The sequence below is a fragment of the Onthophagus taurus genome, chromosome 7 (assembly GCF_036711975.1).
Source record: "Onthophagus taurus isolate NC chromosome 7, IU_Otau_3.0, whole genome shotgun sequence".
Taxonomy (NCBI): Eukaryota; Metazoa; Arthropoda; class Insecta; order Coleoptera; family Scarabaeidae; genus Onthophagus; species Onthophagus taurus.
In genome coordinates this window covers 32,311,987-32,329,924 of record NC_091972.1, presented here as the reverse complement: position 1 = coordinate 32,329,924, position 17,938 = coordinate 32,311,987, and the positions used below count along the sequence as shown (strand labels likewise).

At 34.6% G+C, this 17,938-nt stretch overlaps 1 protein-coding gene across 4 annotated transcripts in view; it reads right to left on the bottom strand.

The window, feature by feature from the left end:
• LOC111416776 (Farnesyl pyrophosphate synthase) overlaps positions 1–17,938 on the bottom strand; it is a 69,819-nt gene that overhangs the window by 33,352 nt on the left and 18,529 nt on the right. The gene's annotated exons all lie outside the window — the stretch shown is intronic.

The window sequence follows — 17,938 nt, the reverse complement described above, 5'->3', positions numbered from 1 at the left end:
TGTAGTTCTTTTCAGTTAAGTGATCGTGCTATGCAGGCAATTTTTTTGTCTTTTGGTAAAATGTGTAACATTACCGCACCTAATACCAATGCAAGGTATAACTCTTGGACCTGTAATTAATTTATACAATTTTTTGAAATTTTTGTAACAACTTTTCACCACAACAATTATGTAATCTACAGTGTTTCAATTGAGAAGTATAACTTCTAAAAGATGTATTTCCAAGGATTTGTTATACGAAAGAGACGATATTGTGGGGAGTCATGAAGTAGTTAGCAAACTAACTTGTAGGTTAGGTAGATTTGAACATTTGAAGGATTGATCACGTGTATTTTGTGTTGTAAACTTTTTTGCGTACAATAGAATTTAGTTGAATGAAAACAATTAATAATCGCCACAAAAGGTAAATACCAGTACTTTATTTGTGGGGGTTGCAGTGTACTGTGTTGAAACAACATAAGCATAGCGGAAAGGTTATAACTCCCAAGCAGGTAGGAAGGAGGCAATGGGATTACTGCCGAGCTTGATTATTTTCACAAAAATTTTATATTGAAAAAATTGTGTTAATCATATAACGAAATGCTGTTATAAGCATTCTTACTACATTTGAAATGTTTGAAACGTGCTACCTGAGATTTTGTTCAAAGTAATTATAATATTATATGTATTGTTGTGAAATCATATTTTAAAATCACATCTTAAATGTTAATATATAGGAGAGAGAAAGTCACTTATGAAGCTGCAGTCACTTGTCTCTCCTCCAATTCCTAATGTATTTCTTTTGCTTCCATATCAACAGAAGTCGCTCCCCATCTTTTTTATTCCTCCCTTTCGATCTCAGTCGATTCATTTTTTTGTTCATTAGCATTCTAAGAAGTCTTTCTTCTTTCATCCTCGATACAGGATCTACCCATTGTAGTCTCCGAATTCTGATGTAATTGGATAGATAGTTCTGGCTCCTTGAGGTGGCGGTATAATACATAATTGTATAAACTGCTCCACTTTTCTTCAATTGAGCTTTAAATTTTATTCAAACATTTCTTTCAAATACATCAATATAGTTTGTTAGTTTTTAAGTGAAAATCCATATTCCACAGCCATAAATGATGATTGGGTTTATTATGGGTCTGTACACTGGTGTTAGTATTAGTTTTAGTTTTAGCTTAATTAACACTGGTTGTGAAAGCATTCGTACTTGAGTAATATGGTTCTTGACTTGAATATTGTTAGCTAACATACTTCTCCTTCGATTCTTTCCCTGTTCTCCGCGAAGGTTTGTTAGGCTTCTACTCCCAAGTAATTATACACTTTTACAGGCTTGATTTGCTCCTCAGTAACCTTGTTAGTCAAGGTTTTGGTTCTGCTTTGGAGCATGATTTGTTTCTCCTTATTAATGCTTAATTGCACTACTTTAGCAGCTTTTTTCGTTGTTTTGCATGTTTCTTCTGCTCTCTTCATAATGTTGATATCATCTGCATATGCAGCCGATCGAACAGTTTTATTGATCAGTAGCTTAGATCTTCTTATTTCCATATTCCTTATTACATTTTCAAGAGCGAGATTATATCTCCTTGCTTTAGCCCTTTGGTGTTGAGAAATGTTTCGGTTAGGTAATTTTGTATATGGACACTTGCCACAGAGGCAGTAATCTCAGAGTATGTTATCATTTTTAATCAGCTGCCAACAAAGACTATATGAGATTCTGCCCTTACTAAGCATAACAGAAGTCATTTACAACCGAGACGCTGCAATCTCTTGAGCAATTTTAGGTTAATGTATGATATTAATCGTAGGGCCTCGGCTGCAAGCAACCTCGACTTAATAAGGTAAGATACTATTTCTACATTTTGGGTTAAGCCGATTTGAGATCACGAATGGAGTATGTGGTAATCAGGTTTGGGGTGAGATGATATTAATTGTACAACCTCGGCCGCAGACGACTTCAGTTTAATTAGTAAAAATACCTCATTTTTCATTCTTAGTTAAATCTTGCAGCCGAGGCGCTGTGATATGTGTTAAGCATAACTGAAAAGAATTTAAGAACTTACGACTACCCGTTTAAACAATTTTATTAAAGTTCTTAAATTTAAAGATATTGCCAACAAATTTGTAATCAAATATTTTCCAACCTAACTCTATCTAGGATCGCATCTTGTTAACGTGGCTTGTCTAAATCTATAAATCTGTTATACATTATATTATGTATAATTATTGTGGGTACGAGGTAGTAACCCTGAGTAATTGAATACTTAAATATCCTGAAATTGTAAAAATCATTTTAATACTTCTTAGAAATTTAAATATGAATCAATAAAGCAGCATATTACATATTCTATTTGTAGACTTTTTTACTTATCACGACTATTACAAAAAAAATTTCTCTTCCAATAAAACTGTTATCGACGTTTCTTATCAAGTTTCTGTCGGTGAAGATATTAATAACATTCTTGATAAGTGACATAATATAACATCCCCGATCAAGCACTGTTATCTTTAAATTAGTAAACATTTAAAAGCATTCATTAACATTGCTCGCGTCTTTCGAAATATACCAATCAATCTCGTGCGTCATACACCACTGTATTTATGATGATGATAATAATAAAATAGTACGAAGATATTAAGTGACCTCGAAAGGTCGAATCGACTCTTTATTCCTTTTTAATTAAGCGTGTTGTGCAAAATCTTCTTCGTCGATAAAGGTTGTGTTTTAAATAAAAAATAAGTAGAAAAGAAAAATATCAATTAAATATTCATTATCATGTTATATTTAGTCATTATTACGTGTAATTTCTTACGTAAGAAACCAATTATCTTTCCATTAACTGGATATGTGTCGTGCCGAGATGTACTAAGTACTCAAGTAAGATGTACTAATATAGTAAAATTAGTGTAAACTTTTAGACACAAATATTCTAATAATAATTCTAACGCTGTTTGATTTAATCATTATACTTGTTAACCACAAAAATACATTTTCTTCTTGTTTATTTATAATATGCATCTAGTTCAGAGTAGTTGCATATTTTATTTACTTTTCAATTAATAATTTGATTACATATTTATTTTTCAATGGGGTATAATGCTAGTTCGATCCTTCGTGGTGCACCCTGAGTATCGCCAAATGAGCTAGAAAACAAGAGCTTGACAAGAAATTTCGGACTTTCCGTTCGTATTTGCCAAATAAATATAGACAACATTAACTACTCAAGAGCCAGAATTTATCAAAACTTTTGAAGGAAACCAATATTGATCGGGTTGCAATTAAGGAAGCACATTGCAATTCGGTTCCACATAGCATACGGTGTCGCAGCTTACATTAGACATGATATAGAAAATACTTCCCCCATTTCTACCTCTTCAGACATCCCATGTTTATAAACCACCAACTACTTTATGGCCAACCTCAGTGATCGAAATACAACCGCATCCTGCAGTATACTTGGATGACTTTAATAGTCACCATGAGCAGTGGAAATATCGAGACTGTGATATTAATAGCGAATCCTTGGTGAAATAGGCTAAAGATGAAAATCTTAATCTTACTTTTGATGCTAAAGACCGCTGCACTTTCAAATCCGCAGCGTAGAGGAAGGAATATAACCTCGACATGTGTTTAACCTCAACTGATGGCAAAAATCGACCGCTGCCGGCCACCCGAAAAGTCTTAAAAGTCTCTTTGCGACTTCCCCCACAGCCAACACAGTCCTGTTATTGTAGAAATGGGTAACCAAATTCCACTTCTTATCTCTATCCCTCGCCATAGATGGAATTTTAAAAAGGCTCAGTAGGAGAAATTCTCTAGGGACTTGATGTCCACCAAACAGCAAAACCTATGGTAGATTCCTTGGAGCGGTAACAAGTATCGCCAAGAAGTGCATCCTAAGAGGATATCGGAGAGAATATATCCCAGGATGGTGTGAAAACAGCGATAATCTTTATCAAAACTTCCTTCAGGCGAGCGACCAAGAGGTGGCGGTTGAGCTTCTCCACACGCTTGACGCACCAGGAGTCGATGGTATCAACCCAGAAATCCTATTAAATAACGGAAAATACGCTAAGCTGGGGCTGGCCAGATTCTTCACTGATATAATCCAGACTGGTAACCTACCCAGAGAATTCAAACAAACAAAGATAATAGCCATCTTAAATCCAGAGAAAGTAGCAAACTCACCTAAAAGCTACAGGTCCATCGCTTTATATCAGTAACATACAAATTTCCTCAAAGGCTCATCTACAACAGAATCTGTAAGTGAGTGTTTAATGTAATACCGATCGAACAGACTGGTTTCAGGCCAAAACGGAGCTGAGTTGATCAGGTTCTCTGGCTTTCGACTTATACTGAAGGCATGATCTCTAAGTTCGTCCTTGTTATCCTAAATAATATGCTGAATGAGTTCATGGAGTTCGATATGAGGTGATCAAGAAAATTCAAGAACGGCCTGTCCACAAGAATTGGTGTTCATATCGCTCCTCTGTAACCTATATATCGCAGATATGCCAGAAACAAGATGTAAAAAGGACGTCTATGCCGATGACTTGGCTCTTACAATAAGATATATCATTCCAGGAATGAGAAGAGATCCTGGCAGCCGCTGAATTGTGCGCCAGTGTGTCTTAACAGTCCTCATGTCCACAGAATCGATGCTCAGCTCAATAACACCATGAGAATGATCGCAGGGGTTATCAAATCTACCCCAGTGGAACGGCTCCCATTACTCAGCCATATATCATCCCAAACCTGCGCCGTATAAATGCTCTCACGAGAAAGTAGAAGAAGATCTTGAGCAACTAATACCTACCAATACACGAGGAGATTGAGGACGCCAACCTCAACCGCCTTCGATTCAGAAAGCCACCTATCAAAACAGCAGCCACTGCCACAGATCATAAATTCAGCCTGACTAACGCTTAGCTTCAAGAATGGATAGCAAAACAATCAGATCCCATGTATTACCCAAAACCTAAAACCTGGTCGAGTCTAAGCAGAATACGGACCCAGTATGGTAGATGCGCCTACTTTCTGCATAAATGGGGCAAAACATTGACGCCCTTCCGCGAACGCGGTGAAAATTAAACCGTGAAAGATATTATAGAAGATTGCCCTTGAGCAGCTTATGATCGACTGCCTGAAACTTTCCTGTTGGCGACTCCAGAATCAATATCTTACATAAATTAACAAAATCTGTTTGTAATTGGAACAATGACTGTGATTGTAATTGCAATTGTAATGGTATACTGTTTTTATATTATTTTATTTCATTCTATTTTGTAAAATTTTTTTATTCTGATTGTAATTTCCGTTTTCGAGCAATGAGCAATATGGTGCTGAATAAGTTTAATCCCATAAGATTATTTTACAACCACGTAATATTTAAAATGTTTGCTCATAATACACACGCGCACGTCATCCATCATTTACATTTGTGTGTGCATAAGATACACAAAAGAGAACTCTAATTACCAAATACTGCGCGCGTACTGAATAAATATAATTAATATCTAGTAATTGAAATACGTAAAGAGCTTTGTTATCGACACTTCAACCTAACCCAACACACAAATCGCCATTCTTTTAATTTTAAAAAAATGTTTAATCGAAAATCGGTAATTTTCCTAGAATAACAAAAACAAACAGGAACAACGGCTGAAAGCAAAAGCAATGTCAAGCATAAACCGTGTAATTAACTCGACTTTTATTTAAATTACGAATTTGGTGATAGGTATTAATTTTAGCAACATCACACAATGGAAGGTGAATGATGTCCATTGAACTTGATGATACCATTTTTTGTTTTAAATTGAATAAAGATTGCATAAATAGATAAAACTTTTGGCCTTTTTTCGAAAGAACTTTAACATTAATCAAGGATTTTTCTTTTCACTTTTCATTCAATACAGTAAAACCTCGATATTACAAATTAATACAGGGAAGGGAGTGTCCGTTATATGAAAAATTCTTAAGAGACGCACGACTAAACCCGAATATTTCTAGTTCTAGTGTTAATTCTACTTTTAGTTCAATAAAAATATCGCAAATACATTAAGCACTGAATAACAATTAAAACTAGAACTAACACTAGACCTAGATATAGAAACATTTGAGTTTAGCCGTGTGTCTTAAGACTAGGTCCATTGTTAGTTGTAGTTGTAGTTATCTAAAAATATATCTAACGCTAATTAACAACTAAAATTAGAGCTAACACTAGCACTAGAAAGTTAGAACGGTTTAGTCTTCTTAAGTGACGCACGGTTAAACCTGAAAGTTTTGTGTCAGTTCTCAAAATATATTTAACGCTAAATAACAACTAAAACTAGAGCTAACACTAGCACTAGAACTAACACGGGGCCTAGAACTAAAAAGTTCCGGGTTTAGCCGTACGTCTCTTAAGACCCAAATGTTTCTAGTTTTAAGTCTAGTGTTAGTTCTACTTTTAGTTCAATAAAAAATATACAACAATCTAATGTTGAATAACAACTAAAACTAATACTAGCGTCAGAACTAACACTAGACCTAGAGCTAGAAATATTCTTGTTTAGCCGTCTTAAGAGACGTACGGCTAAACCCGGAACTTTCTAATTCTAGGTCCAATTCTAGGTGTTAGCTCTAGTTTTAGTTTACTAAAAATATATCTAACGCTAATTAACAACTAAAACTAACACTAGCATTAGAACTAATACTAGACCTAGAACAAGAAACGTATTATAGAAAGTCTTGTAGATTCAGCGCCCATTGTGCAATTCTTACACTCAATTCCTTCTTGCTCATAGTTAGTTTGAAAGCTACACTAGTTTTGTTCCGCCACATATGTTCTACGACTATAGTAGTATACAGGATGTAATTTTAGATCAACTGAACTTCTTTGCCTAAATATGGCAGCAATTCCATACTTACTGGCGTCTCGTCAATGTGAACTTAGGTTTCAGCACCTTGTTGAAAAATCTTTAATACCGGTTGATTGGTTAACGACAATTTTAGCTTTTCAAATGCCTTACGTTCTTCTTCGCCTACTTCAAAAGGTATATCTTTTATAAGTAGTCTGTGCAGCAGCTTTGCTATTATGGAATAGTGTTTCACGAACTTTCTAAGATATCCCGATAAACCGAAGAATGATTGTAATAACATTGATAGGTTCAGGGAAATTAATTGCGGTGCAGGCCTCAACCCTCCATTTTCTACTTCGTGACCAAGGTATTCAATCATCTTTTGCAGGAACTGGCATTTCTCCCAATTGATTTCCAATCCATATTCTGAAGACGTAGTCAACGCTTGCTTTAGCTTCTTTATTCCATCGTCTTCATCTTCAGAAGGTATTACTAAATCGTTTAGATAGGTTATTACTATTCCTTCGCGTTTATGAGTACTAGTTATGAAGAACGCTATTGACAAATCTTTGGAAAATTGCAGAAACCAAACGGGGTATGCAAAAATTCAAATCGTTCATTATGCGTTCATTATGCGCCTTCGACCATTTTTTGAATAATCTGCCTTAATTTTACCATCTTTGACGTTTTCCATATTCATCGCACACTTTTCCTCTATTTCGTCTATCTGGATCGATAAAACAAAGTCTTCTTCCATCCGCTTTGAAATGTTTAGTTCCTCTGGGGTAACGGTGAGCTTAGCTTGCTTCAATAAGGCTTCTCCCAATAAACTTACGAGCGTAACTTCTTTTTTACCACGTGTATTTTTGTGTTGAAAGAATCAACATCAACCTCAATGTGTGATTCAAATGAACCTAATGTATCCACTTCTTCTTGGCTTAATCCTTTTAATTTTATCATCTACATGGTGATCTTTGATGCACTAATTTTAAAATATTCATCATATCTGATAAGATTAACCTTGCTATCTGTGCTGCATCTATGCTAATTTTCTTAAACATCTTATTAGGTCGATTGTGGTCAGATATTTGTATGTTTTTTTTACTTGTAGAGCCTTTGGGGCACTTTGCAGCGATGTGACCGAAGTTATTACATACAAAACATTTCATGGCTTTTGCTTTATCCTTGCACTCCTGCGATTTGTGTCCCTTTTTGCCGCAGTTGAAGCAGTGTAGCGGTTTGTCCAACTTCATCTTTTCTTCCGGCTTCGCGTCCTTACCGCTTGAAGCTTTTACCACGTTCCCACTCTTCGACTTCATGAGTTCATAAATTTCCAATTGCTTCTTGAGCTCCACTAAAATTCCGGCCGTATAACGTATTACTTTGTTACTTTCGTTGACAGCTTTATCGTCAATGATGAATAGACGACAATAGACATCATATTTAGCACATACTTTTGATAACTTTCGTTCTTAATTTCTTTTCTTTTAGTTAACTGCTGTTGAGTTGAAATTGATAATATAACATTTGACAGTCAAAACTTAACCTAAAGCTAGATATTACTTCAATTGTATTCAAATCGTTGTGATTGTGTTTAGAAATTGGAGATAGGTGTTGATTCAAAATTTTGCAAAGTGGATTTAAAATGATTTTGTTACGTTTGCCGAAGGTACATGCTCAATAAAAGTGGCAAAATAATCGCCTGGGACTACTCCTATATAAGACGTTCTGGAAAACTTTAAAGTCTCTTGGTGTCATTGTCAGCGAGCCACTTCGCTAAACCACTAGTAACTCTTAATACTGCTCCCAAAATCATCTTAATTCAAGCTATTGAGGCATCTAATCTTATTTCTTGTAGCTTTTCGCTCACTGTGATTGATGGAGACGAGATGTACAAGGCAGTTACTTATTCTAGTTCTAATAGCGTCGGTGCAGACATTGTTAGCTTGAAACAGATTTTACCGATTCTTCATATTATTATGTCTCCGTTAACTCATATCTATAACTTTTCCATTGAAACATCACCTTTCCGTTCATGGGGAAGCTTGCGCATGTTGTGCCTACTCCTAAGTTAAAAACTCCAGTTTCCCCTTGTGACTTTCGTCCTATATCAATTCTCTCTATCCTGTCAAAGGCTTTTGAGCGTGTCGTGTATAATCAAGTATTTAATTATCTTGAGGAGTGTCGTATAATCAATGATATGCAGTTTGGTTTCCGGCCAAGTCACAGTACTACAACTGACTGATCAAGATTACTGATCATAAGATACGCTTATGATAACCGACGTTTGACCTTGTTAGTACTGCTTGGTTTCAGTAAAGCCTATGATTCCGTCGATCATGATATTCTCGTTGCAACTCTCTCATCTATCGGTTTTTCTCTTACTTCTTTGTTATGGTTCCGATCCTACCTTTCCCATCGCCTCTTATGTGTTCGCACTGACACACGAACTTCTTTATGGGGTGCCCCAAGGAAGTGTTTTGGGTCCGCTGCTTTTCTCTATTTTTATCAATAGTGTCACAAAAGTAATTTCTTCTAGTTATCATTTATATGCAGATGACTTCCAGATTTACACCAGTAGAACCGTTAGTGAATTCCCTTTGGCCGTGGAGCGTCTAAATCATGACCTTGCAGAAGTGCATGACTGGTCTAAGCTTTTTGGGTTAAAGCTAAATGCTACTAAAACTCAAGCAATTGTGTTTGGTACAAATTCTCTTTTAAATAGATTAGCCGCTTTTACTAATTCACAACTTATCCTTGATGGCGTCGTCATAGAATTTTGTCCTGGCACCCCCAAATTCAACTTATCTGCATAGAAGTGTATTCTTGTTTTCACTCTCTACGTAGGCTTAGATGTTTCCTTCCCAATTTTATTCGTCGTAATCTGTGCTACACGTTATCCTCATCTAGATTATGCTGATACAGTCTGCACCGATTTATTGATTACACTGTGTAAAAAGTTGCAAAGATTACAGAACAATTGTGTTCGTTTCATATTTGATCTGGATCGCTATTGTCACATCTCTCCCTATCGTAATAATTTAAAATTGTTAACGTATGAGAACCGACGATCCTTTCGTGTATTATTAAATTTGTATAAAATTCTTCATAATCAAACCCCCAGATATTTGTTTAACAATTTCAAATCATTCAGCTCATAACAGATCCACACGATCGCAATCCGATTCGTTACTAATGTTCCCAATACATCACACCAATACTTATCATAAGTCTTTTACATTGCAAGTGATTTCACTCTGGAACAATCTTCCTGCTGTCATTCGCAATGCTCCTAGCCTTCCATCTTTTAGGGTATCCCTTGCTCACCCATTGTTCTCTCGTCAAGTCGCGTCATACTAAACTTTAATGAACGTCGTCGGTATTAATGCAAGAAAATTTGTACAATACAAATATCACCAATGTCCTGGGTTCCAGGTCACAGCAACATTGAGGGCAATGAGAAGGCCGACAAGCTGGCTAAAGAGGCAGCAAACACGCCCTTTATTGGACCCCAACCTGGTTGTGGACTACAAAAAAGCCACCTAAAACAAATAATCAACAACTGGGAGGTTTCAAAGATAGCCTTACGCTGGAAAAAACTTCCAGGTCACAGACAAGCGAAGAGTATGATAATTCCGTCGCAAAACAAAACCAAAGAGGTTTTATGCCTCAGCAAAGGGGATCTAAGAACGCTCTCAGGCTACCTGACCGGCCATGCGCCCCTAAAATACCACCTCTTCTACATTGGACAAGCTGAGGATCAAACTTGTCGACTATGCAACGACGAGTCAGAAACTGCTGAACATATACTGTGCAATTGCGTCGCCAGAGGCCGTCTAAGACACAACATCTTCGGTAAAACTCCCCTGTTACCTACCGACATAAAGGTTTAAGACCTCTTAGACCTCAAGAACTTTAGCCCTAAACCTTTGGAGGGCTAAAGTTACAATAGATCTTATAGGTCGCGATAACGAGAGGGGCCGTTCTCCTCAGCCCAGCAGCAATAATAATAATAATAATCAGTGCCCAAGCCAGCTTCAGGTGAAAATGGCCAGTAAAGTTTAACTACATCTTCGTCAACCAGTGATAATAGTGATTTCGACATGGAAGGAAATTATTTAATAACGCAAAGTGAACTCAGCGATTAAAGCTTATCGAAAGGAAAGGCAAAGTTGCCCCTTGTAAATCCACACGTCATACTCCTGCCACCTCTTCACACCGCTCAATCGTGATGTTCCGGCTTTTCAGTACTTCTTGTATCAACTTGGCCCAAATTGTCTCGTATGTACCCAAAAAATATAAACGACTTATTATCAGATTTAAATAAATAAAATAGCCTATAATCTTCAAAAAATAAATCATTAAATATCTCAAAAACTAGAACACATCTTAAAAAACGGATTGTAGATTCGGATTCAGCGTCCTTAATTACCTTAGAAATAACATTTGGTTGTTCAGGTCCAAAACGGGTATACTTGTATATTAATAGTATGACTTAAAAATATTTTGTCCGTTATATCCGAAGTCCGTTCTAACGGGACCGTTATATCGATGTTTTGCTGTACTTAAAAATGGTCAAATAAAAAATTCCTAGTAAAACTAAAAATTTGCTATATTTATTAACATCTTAGTAATAAAATTCTCTTTAACCAAAAACAAAAAGATCTGGAAATATTTTATTTTCTCGTTTAAAAATTTCTATTTGAGTTTTATAACATATACAAAGAACGTCACATCACGCCACTAATTTTTTTTTAACGGAATCCAAGAGTTTGTTTCTCGAATAGGTAGGCTATCTTATAATTAAGCAGAATACTTGACAAGCTGGTTTCACTCTCGAGAGTCGATCGGAGATGGGATCTCGGGATGAAGGTCAAGTAAAAACTTTTAAAATAGGCTCGCAGAATCACACACATAGCTGTTTAAGAAACTTTATTAGACAAAACGCCGTCAAAAAATAAAGCCTACATCTTTCGCTTATAAATTATTCATGTTCAAATGTGGCGTGATGTCCTTTACCTGGCGTGATTTTTTTTCTAGTATAAAATAAATATTTTACGCAAAAAAAAGAAAAATAATGCATTAAATCTATTAATAACTTAATAAACATGTCGAGTTCAAAGAAATTTAATAAACTGTTCTAAAATTAAATCAAAGGCAAATGAAAAAAATGTGTTAACTAGGTATAAATAGGTAAAAGTAAATATTTAACAGTAAATAACAATTAACAACTCGTTTACTGTAAGCTGATAGATATCGTAATGTTTTGAATACAAACCCTAGTTCAGAATCAAAACATTCTTTATCACGAAATTTCGTAAAAATGAATCACGTTGCAACTACATGTCCTTGCAAATTATGTGTGCGATGTTGAAAAATTTCAAAGATAAAGTACTTATTTTAGATACAGTTTCCATAATCGCAACTTTAAAAGTGTTTACATTACGTTCTAGATATGGTATATCTTTTCATGAACTATACAAATTATAAAAAGTAAAAATATAACAAGAATTGCGCAAGTGAAATGGAGCGAATAATATTATAGGAATTAATCCATTATATACTCGTGGATTTAGTCACGTAGATGTAATAAGAAACGTATTAACTTATTGAACAGATTGTAACGAGATGTTTTTTTCTTTAAAGTTACAAAATATTTGTCGAAATTTTTATAATGCGTAGATGTATTTTTATAAAACAAAAATAACGATCGATACGATTTTATACAAAGCACCAAATTTTCGTATACATTGATAAGAAGTTATCGAACGATTTCTTTTTGAGTAAAGTAAATATTAGGTATTTGTTCGAGATATAAGATTAACAAATATGAACTACTGCGACGTGAAACATTTACAATTATATAATGTTTTGTAGTAAATTTAGATTGGTTATTTACAACTCCCATTTTATTATTAAACAGTGATTATTATTTATCATCAGGAAATAATATTATTGATTTGTAATCTAATGTTTTAATTACTGCACCAGATAATGAATATATACATATCGACAATTCTTATTTATGATGACTTTGTTTATCAGTACATTTTTAAAACGTTAATCATTTCGTGATTATAAAATTAATCTTAATCATATTAACAAAAATTTAAACGGATACTTCAAAATTTAAAGACAAACAATTTTTTATATCTAACGGTGCTTCTAAGTTCCAAGTAGATAATTATAAACTAAAAAGTCTGTTTGAAACCGGACTTATCGAGGAATTAAATGTGTATGTATATGCAATAAATACGAATTGGTTCAAAGAAATACTTCAATTAGTAAATAAATGAAAAAATCTGTTTAAAAAAATAATTGTTTTATTTCCTATTGCCCAAAAACTGCAATATCAATGTCTACACCTTCTTCAATCTCGAATTTAACTGTTTAACCAAACTTCATCAATAATAAAAAATAAAAGGTGTCGATGAATGAAATTTATTAATTTCTTACAATGTTAAAATCAGTGCTACACGTATTTCGAGCTATAAGCTCTTCATCAGGCACGACTATAAGAGACAATTATGTTAATTAAGTTATATAAGAAATTAATTAATATTTACCATCAATTAAGGAATAAACCAAAAAATTAACATGTGCACATCACAACGTTAAACTTAATCATTAAGATTAATTTGTTTAATCTTAAGATTGACTTAAGATTAAACAAAGTAAACTTCATCAAACCAAACACTTAATCCATTAATTAGATCAACGATGTCGTAATTGGCGGAAAAAAACAAACTTGTACATTTTCGTTTATGTTACAAAGGCTAGTTGGATGAGGTATTATATAAGATCAATATTAAATCAGCAAATATCCACAAATATGGCTATAATAAAGAAAAACGAAGAAAGACTTGGATAAGAAGTCAATTGGTAAAAGTAAATGTTTTTAAGGTCTTTAAGGAGTATGAAGAACACCGATTACCTGATAATTCTTCATATCTTTAGTGCTAGGGTTATAGTAGGATAATTTCCCTTGCAATGGAAGGTATCATAAATAATTACGATCCTGAAAACGAATACAGACCCAACTAACGTCATATAGGCCCATTAGTAATTTACTGGTGCTCTTGACGGTATTGAAAAAGGTTTTGTAGAGTAATCAGCGGGATACTATACAGAAGTTAAGAAAAAAGTTAATACCAGATTACCAGTTTGGCTTTAGAACTCAATATAAGTACTGCAATTGGATCAGGAATGAGGAAATATATTTTTGCCTACCCTGTAGCTATTATACAACTCGGACCTTTCTTCCTGTTACTAATTCAACGGTCATTATACAACAATAGTGCCAAATCCACGCATATTACATTCACTCTTACGAGAGGTAGAGGTCCATCAATAAATCTTAACAACATTCCGCTACCGATAGAAAGTTAAGTCACTTGCAGTAAGCATATAGGTATGGCAGAAATTGCTATACTATGAGAATGCTATACAAGAAAATATATTGTTATATGATCAAAAAAGTTTGCCTAAGTCGTGAAAATAAACTTAGAATCTTCAACACCACACTGAGACCAATCTGGGAATATGGTATACAACTATAGGGAACTGCTAGAGAATCAAATATCTTGTAACTGCAACGATTTCTATCCAAAATACTTCGTCAAATCTGTCAGACACTAAGGTACGTAATTAATCATGTATTCCATAAATGTCTTCAAATGCCCACAGTGAAAGAAGTAATTGTCCACCAGAGTTTCAAATACGTAACAAGGTTAGAAAACCGTTCTAATGTTCTGATCAACAATTTAAGTTACCGACCCACCAGAATGGTTGCAGAGGTTAGACCCGTTAGACTTGTCATCAAGATCTTAGTGTCAAAAAGAATAGGAAAATACAACACATAAAATAAATAATGCAAGTGACGAGCCACTTCGTGTGGTTACGCTGTGATTTATTACATTTTATTCTACTACACTATTTCTTTTAATTCCTTCGAATATGTTAAAGCAGCTTCTTTATCTTCACTGGCAGATTTTTTGTCTTCCCCGTTTTGTCATATCTAGTATATCACATGGTTCCCTGATGTTCCCTATATTTCTTATACAGTCTCACCCAGGATAGTTCGCAACTTAGTTTTACTCATATATTCTCGTGTCTCTATTACGTATGTCGATGTTACGTAAGTTTTATAAATTCTTATCTTGCTGTCCATTCGTATATGTTCATCTCACTTCTTAAGTGTTTTTCTGGACCATGACTGCTGGAGATATTCAGCGTTTATCACAAAATTTTTGTTTTATCGATGGATATATTCATGTTGACTAGTTGGCTTACTTGATAGAATTTAAAGAGCTGTCATTGCAGATGGAAGATGATCTGGAAAGACAACAAGTTCTTGCCATGAATACATCACCTGCATAGCAGATCATACTGACTTTATCCTTCCTGGTTCCACAGCCCAAATTCAACGACGACTTTATAATTTTGTCATTTATTAGGTTAAACAGACAAATTCTGACTAGTGTTTATATATTTGTCATGTTATCTGTGTTAGGATTTGGACTACTTTTACAATGTCGGCTGGCGTTTCTTTCTCAATTAGTTATCTCAAAATGTCTTTTAGGCGTACTCTACGAAGGTCTTCGTCATATCAACAAAGCATTTATAATTCCTGGGCCTCCATTACAAAATATTCCTTTTTGTATGAATTTTATAATAGTTAAAGAAGGTAAATTGAGTGACAAAAGCCCTTAATTTTAATACCTTGTAATTTTTATAAACATGCAATTATTAATCTGCACAAACCTTTGACCTTTAGCCTTCTTAGGTTGTCCTCCACATCGTCCACAAATCGTCTCTTTGACTTCCCAACCGATCTTTTTCTCACAGGTCCACGGCAATCAAAGGTGATTCTTGTGGTACTTTTTATGTTCATTCTAACTACATGGCCAATCCATCTCAACCTTTACACTTTAATAAATTAAACTATTAACAACGCCAAACACCGTTGTCATTAACAGCGCCATATATTCTTTTAAGAACTTTCTCCTCGAATCGCTTTGATGCCTCTTGGTATTTCTGCACTAAGGTCCATATTTCCAACCCATAGCCAGTACTGGTCGTATTAAAGTCTTGTATAGGACAAATTTGATTTTTCTTAGATGTGAAGTTGTTTTTAAATCCATGGAAATATTTGTTGGCTTGGGTTATGCTCTTATCAGCCCTAAATTGTAAAAATACTTGGTCTTTGTAAATTTTACCTTTAAGCCTATTTTCTCCGCTTTTTCAATATTGTAAAGGGCTCCTTCGCCTCGTTTTCTATTCTCCCTATAACATCTGTCATCGGCGAATGCGTAGACCTGCGTTGACTTGTTGAACATCGTTCCAACGTTCAGAGTCCTGCATCTCGTATTACGTTTTCCATAACAATGTTAAAAAGCAGTCTTGACAACCCATCTCCGTGTCGTAGACCTTCGTGGCTTTCAAATATTCTTGATATTCTTCTCTTCTTACTTTACAGGACACCTTCCTGAGAGGTAAATGTATCATTACTACCATGCTGAGGAGGTATATTATTTAACTGCGACATATTTATGGTTTAATAAATTTTGTTAGAAAAAGAGTTGTTGTCTGATCATATACTATATGTGGATTCAGTAAGAACCACAGGTCCAGAACCGCACAAACGGTTCTTAACGCATCGCCGTTGATACCGATTCCTGATGTACAGTTACCAAATCTGGCTTGGTCCCGAAAGGGTTAAAGAGATGTGCATTTTTCGTTAGTATTTTGCTTGAACAATACGTCAAAGAAATAAATTATTATTTCTTTATAGAAACATGCATATTAAGTTGTACATCATTAGAACAGTTAAAAAATTATCTTTTTTACAAAGTCATGATCTGCTACGGTCCATTAGAAAAAACAAAAATATGTACCTTAAGCCCCAAATTATAAAAACTTTGTCTTATTGCTTTGTAATTCTTGAGCTACCTCTTCGGCAACTCGGTTTGCTCAGCTATTGATAATTCATTTATAATGTATAGCAACCCTTACTTATTGTTTTGTAATATTTCAAGCACTGCCTTATAGTGATACACAAATACTGAACAGCAACGTTTCATTATTACTTTGTAATACTGGTGCCACTACCTCGGCAGCACGGCTACATCGGCACTTGTTTTGCGTCTTTGTAATTCCTAAGCTGTCTCGGCTCTTGATAATCCATTAATATTGCATAAAAACTCTGACTTATAGTTTTATAATACATTAATCACTGTCTGGGCAGTAAAACTGCCTTAGATTTTGATAATACCTACATTAATACTAAAGAAACCTTTTTCACGTGAAATTAGTTTAATCCGCATTTTATTTACAGAAGTTCAGAAAGAAGTTAATACCAGATTACCAGTTTAACTTTAGAACTCAATATAAGTACTGCAATTAGATTAGGAATAAGGAAATATACTTTTGCCTACCCTGTAGCTATTATACAACTCGGACCTTTCTTCCTGTTACTAATTCAACGGTCAATATACAACAATAGTGCCAAATCCACACATATTACATTCACTCTTAGGAGAGGTAAATGTCCATCAATAAATCTTAACAACATTCCAATACCGATAGAAAGTTATGTCAGGTACTGAGGAATATATTCGGACAGTCGTCTCACTTGCAGCAAGCATATATGGCAGAAAAGTTTGCTATACTATGAGAATGCTATACAGGAAAATATATTGTTATATGATCAAAAAAGTTTGCCAAGTGGTGAAAATAAACTTAGAATCTATAACACCATACTGAGACCAGTCTGGAAATATGGTATACAACTATAGGAAACAATAATATCTTGATAGGAATAAATATCTTGTAACTCCAACGATGTCTATCCAAAATACTTCGTCAAATCTGTCAGACGCTATGGTACGTAATTAATCATGTAATTCAGAAATGTCTTCAAATGCCAACAGTGAAAGAAGTAATTGTCCACCAGAGTTTCAAATACATAACAAGGTTAGAAAACCGTTCTAATGTTCTGATCAACAATTTAAGTTACCGACCCAACATTAAACGGTTACAGAGTTGCTGTAATTTATTACATTTTATTCTACTACACTATTTCTTTTAATTCCTTCGGATATCTTAAAGCAGC